The sequence below is a fragment of the Danio rerio genome, chromosome 4 (assembly GCF_052040795.2).
Source record: "Danio rerio strain M-AB ecotype USA chromosome 4, GRCz13ab, whole genome shotgun sequence".
Lineage (NCBI taxonomy): Eukaryota > Metazoa > Chordata > Actinopteri > Cypriniformes > Danionidae > Danio > Danio rerio.
In genome coordinates this window covers 60,767,189-60,773,832 of record NC_141024.2, presented here as the reverse complement: position 1 = coordinate 60,773,832, position 6,644 = coordinate 60,767,189, and the positions used below count along the sequence as shown (strand labels likewise).

The following is a 6,644-nucleotide window of genomic DNA, read 5'->3' as shown; positions in this document are numbered from 1 at the left end:
CTTCCTTCAATTTCTTATTCCTTCAGTGATTGAGCTTGTTAACAGCAGGTGTTCAACAGCAGGTGTCTGAATTCACTTATTTGTGGTCATTCGCTCTGTCTAGTGGACTAAACTAATTGACTAATTCAAGGGCCAGGTGAATGAGGGTGTGGTGAGATTTCAGACGCTCTGATTAGTTTCTCAAATACAAGGGTTTTCTACAAAGGTAGATACATGTTACTCTGTGTGACAAGGAGGCAAATCAGCTTCTAACGCCGAGAGGGTTATTTTACCTTTATCTAACTCTAGAATTTTAACACTTTACTCTGAATTACCACAAAACTTGAAATTTAACACCAATGAATTTGCTGTGTACCAGTGTGATGTGGCCTTTATACGTTTATTTAAGTAAGACTCTATTTTTATCTTTAAATTGTGTTAAATAGAAACAATAAGTTGTGTTCTCTGTCACATAATGTGTCAGTCATGTTGGCAATGTTAGAAACTGAAAGAGTACCTGTGGCCTTTTTATAGCTTTAATATATAAGGTATAAAATACCAGCTGTGGTAATGCTTTTTCTCAAATCATCTTTACAAAACAGACTAAGGCTCATTTTCTTACATTGTACTCCATTAAATTACCTTTAAAAAAGTGCTTAATACAGTACTTATGGATCTAATATTTCAGTGAGTTTAACTAATGTGTAGTAACTGCTTTTGTTCATTTCAGGTGCGGAAACTTGAGGCAGTGGGTTACAAGCCCATTTTATTCATAGGCAAACAAGAAAAAAAAAATCAAATAAGTGGGTTGCAGACATCATAACCCATCTGCAACCCAATCCTATCACAAAAATTTTTTGGAGAAGATGCAAAGGGCCTATGAATTTATCCTAACTAAGGGTAAGAGCAAGATTTTTGTTCCAAAATAATATATATATATATTTTTTATTTAAATAAATTTACAATGACATCCCCAAATCTGAGCAGCACAACAGCCCAGTCAGGAGCAGAGCAACTGTTCCATTGTGGAGCATTCGAAGAGCCACACTGTGGAGCAGCTGGAGTGCCTCACGGTGGAGCAGCCGGAAAGCCACACGGTGGAGCAGCCAGAGAGCCACAACGCTCCGTGGCCGGAGAGCTTAACCATGGAGCAATCAGACACAAAGGAGTCCGAAACTTTATTTACACTCAACTTGGTTCCCCTCTCTTCCCCACACTCTCCAACTTCTCTCTCTCCTTCCTCCTCTACTTTTGTTCTTCCTTCATACTCTTCTCCTCCTCCACCTCCACTGCCATGCTTTTGCCAAGTCTTTGCGACACAGAAAAAAAGAAAAGGACAACACCAGCCCCTTCTGCCACCTCTGTCTCTTCTCTATCTCCTATGACCACTGATCTTTCCCTTCCACCTTCTTGTCCTCTACCTGCTGCTTCTACCATCTCCCAGTCTTTGAGTCAGGAGGGGCCATGTGTGAAGAAGAGAAGAAAAGGTAAGTTTTGTTTTTCAGTGGTAAACCTTAATCCACACTATTAATGAATTTGATCTCAGATGAATTTGACTTCAGGCAAATTGGATTTATCTGGGTTATCAGGTCATTGCCAACAAACATTAAGTTGTTCTTAACTTGTTTAACTGTTTAAGTGGCCAGTGTTCAGGAGCAGTGTTAATGTCAATCACTATTTTAAAGTAGTCATTAGATGCAAACCAAACTTTATGTTGTTTGAACATCAGTGTGTGTTGGCAGTTTGTGAACACAACCACCCTTCAAAAGAAAATCCACTCAGTGGTATTTGTTCAATCTTTAAAAGTATTATCTGACTCTGTTCATGGGAATTCTTCCTGATACAGCTTCAACCACAGCAAAAGTTAGTATTTTTTTTATGCATCTTTGCAAACGTCCTTTCCTAATAATGTGCTCGTTGGCAAGTTTTATCACTAAATGTGGCCAAACACAGCTAAAGTAAACATTGGTACTCATTATACCAGGCAGAGTAGGGCAGGGCAAGCACAGCTCATTTGCATTTTAAGGGACCTTGCAGTAAAATGAGTTGATATTTTGCCGAGCTGATATTGACTGGGTAACAGGATGTTTTTTTTTTACACTTCTATTGAGAATTTTTAACCAAAATATGTTATAAACTTTAAATTAAAACCCTAATAAAGAAACATATGAACATGTGGAAAATGGGCATGCAATTACTCCTTTAGGCTAAGAGGGCTTTTGGAAACCTAGCACAGTATAGTTTGCTTGACAATAAGCCAGGACAAAGTGGGACCACAGTTCACATCACAAGTAAAATGATAGCTATTAACTGGAGATTCAACTACAAAGCTTGATATTTGTTGCTTAATAAGGTTTCCTTGTCTTTTATTCATTTAGGTTGCAGAAAATGTAGTAGGCAGAAGTTCTTCCTATTTGATAAAATAACGGGAAAGAATGAATGAGGCAAAATGTCTTTAATTAGGCTTCTTGCTTGTCTCAGTGACTTATTCTGGTGATTGCTTAAACAGCAAAAATAATTATTACTTTGTATGTGTGTGTGTGTGTGTGTGTGTGTATGTGTGTGTCACGATCAGAAGACGTGGAATCCCAAATGCAAGAAAACTGTTTTTAATGTGAGGGCCTGACAGAAACAGAAGACCGTGGGGAAAAAAAAAAACAAACTGACAGGGTGAGACAGGAACGCTGAACATTTATAGGCGCAGTGATACGCTGCACCTGTGGGGCGCTGATTATCAGCTGAGCGGTGCGATAATGTGACCGCTTACCTGATGACATGAAAACAAACAACAACTGACAGACACGCAACTCCCACACAAACACAGAGACAAAACCCACACACGCTAGTAACACATAATGCTAAATAAAATAAACAGTCACACCAACGCAGACACATCATAAAGGAGCAGATAGATCCACAACTGTGACAGTGTGTGTAGGGAAAAGCAGAATTCAAAGTTAACTGGTTGCCTTGCACTGTGTGGTGAGTCATGTTTTATTAACTATTTAATGTCATTGCAACGTTAAGTAGTTTATTCCATGACCAATATAATGTAGACAAAGTTCAAATGGTCTCTTGCAAGCAGCATGGAAGTTCATTTTATTAATGTCTGTGGCACGAGAAAGCTCCCTGGTCATGTAATTGATCCTGACAGGAAATCATTCTCTGAATTAGTCTGTAGAAAACTGATACAAGGTTTTGCTAGTACATGGGCGATGGTCAGTTATCTGGACTAAAAACTAAAGTGTGATTAATTCCAAGTTCTTAAAAGAACATTCCATTATTTTGGGATACAGATAGAAAAAAGATAAGAGGTGGTAAGAGTACAAAAAAATTGTACTCTATTACAAGTACTGTTACATTGCTGAAATTGTACTCAATTATAAGTAAAAGTACTGGTGTTAAAAAATACACAAGTAATTGTACAAATTACTCTTCATGAAAACTACTCAAATTACAAATGACTTTTTAGCTGGCGAGATTGGTGGAATTATCCATAAATGCAGAGTCAGACAAGATCCAGGCAGTAAAACACATTTTACATAACACATTTAAAGATACTATAAACACTTTTAAAACCGTGTAAACAGAATTAATTATAGATTATAATTATAGAGCACCTATAGAGGAAACCCACGCCAACATGGGGAGAACATGCAAACTCCACACAGAAACACTGACTCAGCCGGGGCTTGAACCAACAAACTTCTTGCTTTGAGGCGATAGCGATACCCACTGCGCACCATGATTATTTTACAAAAACAATGTTTTGCTATTTTGAGTATTAAGACAACAGATATATGCACAAATAAAAATCGACTTTTTATCATTTCAAATGATGCCTCTTGTCTGTACGATCAATAGATGATTTAATTAGAAAAACACTTGCAAATTAAGGAGAAACTTTGATAATTACCTAATTCACAAACTGAACCGTCAGAAACCACAGAACAACACTGCCTAGTGCCTAAACATATTATTAATAAATTAAATATCACACAAATTAAGTTATATGTCTTCTTACCATGATGTGTTTTTTTTTTCAGATTATAGAATGAAGTCTTGTAGCAGGGTTTCTGCAGATATCATAATGTCAAATTTAAGACCTCTTTAAGACCATAAAGTATTAAATTTAAGACCTATATTGCAATATCAAAAGCACGCAATAGAAAATGCAAAAACACAAAATTTTTGGTAAAATAAAATTATTTACATTGAACAGTACTGAAGACAGGTTAGATGCACTATTGAAGTGCAGAAACAAAAAAACCCCAAAGAAACAAACATTTTGAGGCTGATTTATACTTTCGCCTGGCTCCACATTGCACCCCTCCACTGACTGTGCGCGCACCTCATGAAATGGACGAGGCTTTAATACTTGACGCGTTCGTCATTGTGATATTCTTTAAAACATCAGGGGCCAGTCAAAAGAAACCCACCGTAAAGTCAGATGGATGAACAGAGAAGTAGAAGGTTTCCGGAACTATATCATTAATATTGTTCAAGATTTTTAAAATTATAATTTTTTATTACTTTTATAATTTATTATGATTACAAAGTTGGGTGACGGGGTGGCGCAGTAGGAAGCGCTCTCAACTCGAGGCAAAAAGGTCACTGGTTCGAGCCTCGGCTGGGTCAGTTGGAATTTCTTTATGGAGTTTGCATGTTCATGCTCACATGCATTTTAGGTGAATTAGGTAAGCTAAATTGTCTGTTGTTGTAAATGAGAACAGGTTGCAGCTGGAAGGGCATCCGCTGTGTAAACATATGCTGGATGAATTGGCGGTTCATTCCGCTGTGGTGACCCCAAATTAATAAAGGAGCTAAGTCAAAAAGAAAATTAATGAATGATTATAAAGTTTTATAACTATTCAAGATTTTTTAAATCAAACTTTGATGCATCATTCACTTTTGTTTATATCTCAGACAGTTCTACCTATTAAAGTTAAATATCAATGACAACAGAACATGAGTTACTCTACAATTATATTTTTTATTCTGGCAAGAATAATAGCAAAAGAAACTTTTAATTATTTTGCCCACTCAACAATTGACACATTATTGTCTGGCTAGTTTCTGTCCTCTACTTATGAGCTGAAAAGGCAATAATGGTCCAACAATCCTGTCCATCATCACCAATAAAGCCTAGAAATTGGGCATCAGTATACTGTAAGCCGATAGGTTCATATATTCTTTTCCAGTTATCAAAGACTTAATTTGTTAGTTAATTTTTGTTACATTGTTTTAACTTCAAAAATATACATCAGTGTAAAACCTACAAATGGTGGAAAAACATATTCTGTAATATTAAAACCACCTGGGTCTCCACTTTTGCCATGGCCTCTTTTTTGTTGTAACAAACTTTACAACAAAAACCAGTACAAAAACCAGGTTTTTCCAAACTTTTTAACAAAACACTTCCTTTCCACGGCTGTTACTATTTCTATCCAAGAATTATTGGCCAGGTTATCTCAATGGTGATCACGCATGGTCGGATCGTTAAGATGTCTGTACAGTCGTACTGTTTCAGACAAAATCCCTTCAAAGTGACTCATATTCAACTCAAATCAAACGTGGCTCCGCATGAACTCTTCACCCAAAATCATGTTGCGCGCTTCCAAAGTGAACCTCCGCAAACTTGGCAATGACGTCACATATACCGCGCGCACTGAGCTATTGCATGCTGGTCTTATTTGTAGTTTTAATACCGCAAATTACATTAAGACTAGTGAAATAAAGAACTACACCACCACGAAACCAAGCAACAACAAAAAATTATTTAAATGAGCATTAGGAGTAGCGTTACATGTACATCGGAAAATAAGACCTGTGCAAACATATTTAAGACCTAGAACAGCGAATTTAAGGCTTTTTAAGGCCTAAAATTTTGATGTTTATATTTTAGACCTTTTAAGACCCCACGGAAACCCTGTGTAAGCCAGATGGCACAGCAGAGTGCAGGTTTGATCCACTTATTTCTGCGCTTTTTGGATATGCACATAAAAACGGTTGATGGAAACTCTATAATGCGCATATTTTTGGAAAATGTGTGTGAATGGACAAAACAGCAGGCTAAGCACATTGTAAAACATCTAAAGTGTTGTTTTGGTCATTTTAAACCGCCTCAACCATTTCAGTATTGTTATTATATTAATATTTTAATGACCTCCAAAATTGTCAAGAGTGTTTGCACTCCGTGTCTCGCGACTTCAAACACCAGCGCGCGTTCACTGCGTGTCAGGATTGCCTTCTGAGGCGCAAGTCATTTATTAAATAAAGATAATATATTCCTGCAGCTGCTCCCACCGATGCATATTCTGTTTTTACTTTTGATGTTTGTCTCCAGTTAATCAGAAGGTGGCGATTTTGTTCTCTTTGACTTGTTGGATGGAAACGCTGCTTTATTTGCATAGTCTTTTATGCAATATTCTAGTTTTGGGCATACATTTAATTAGCATTTAAGATGATAACATAGCTATTCACACTGCATCAGCACAGCTGTCCCCTTTCTTCCCTATGTACCTGTAGGTGAACAGCTCCTCCGGGTGTGGCCATGGGCATTCATCCTCTGCTTTTTCTTCCTCATTTCTTCTGTCTTAAATCTCCATATGTCAATTGATAACTTTGTGACTGTATGATGATGACGGTCAGCTCACGTAAATCTG

General features: G+C 37.1%; 1 pseudogene across 1 annotated transcript; it reads left to right on the top strand.

Annotated features, from left to right (window-relative positions):
- Positions 1-310: 310 nt before the first annotated feature.
- Positions 311-2,468, top strand: LOC147845124 (uncharacterized; annotated as a pseudogene). Its single transcript, XR_015484250.2, has 4 exons — positions 311-897; positions 935-1,158; positions 1,255-1,466; positions 2,358-2,468. The product of XR_015484250.2 is annotated as an uncharacterized LOC147845124, transcript variant X1 (transcript).
- Positions 2,469-6,644: the final 4,176 nt, after the last annotated feature.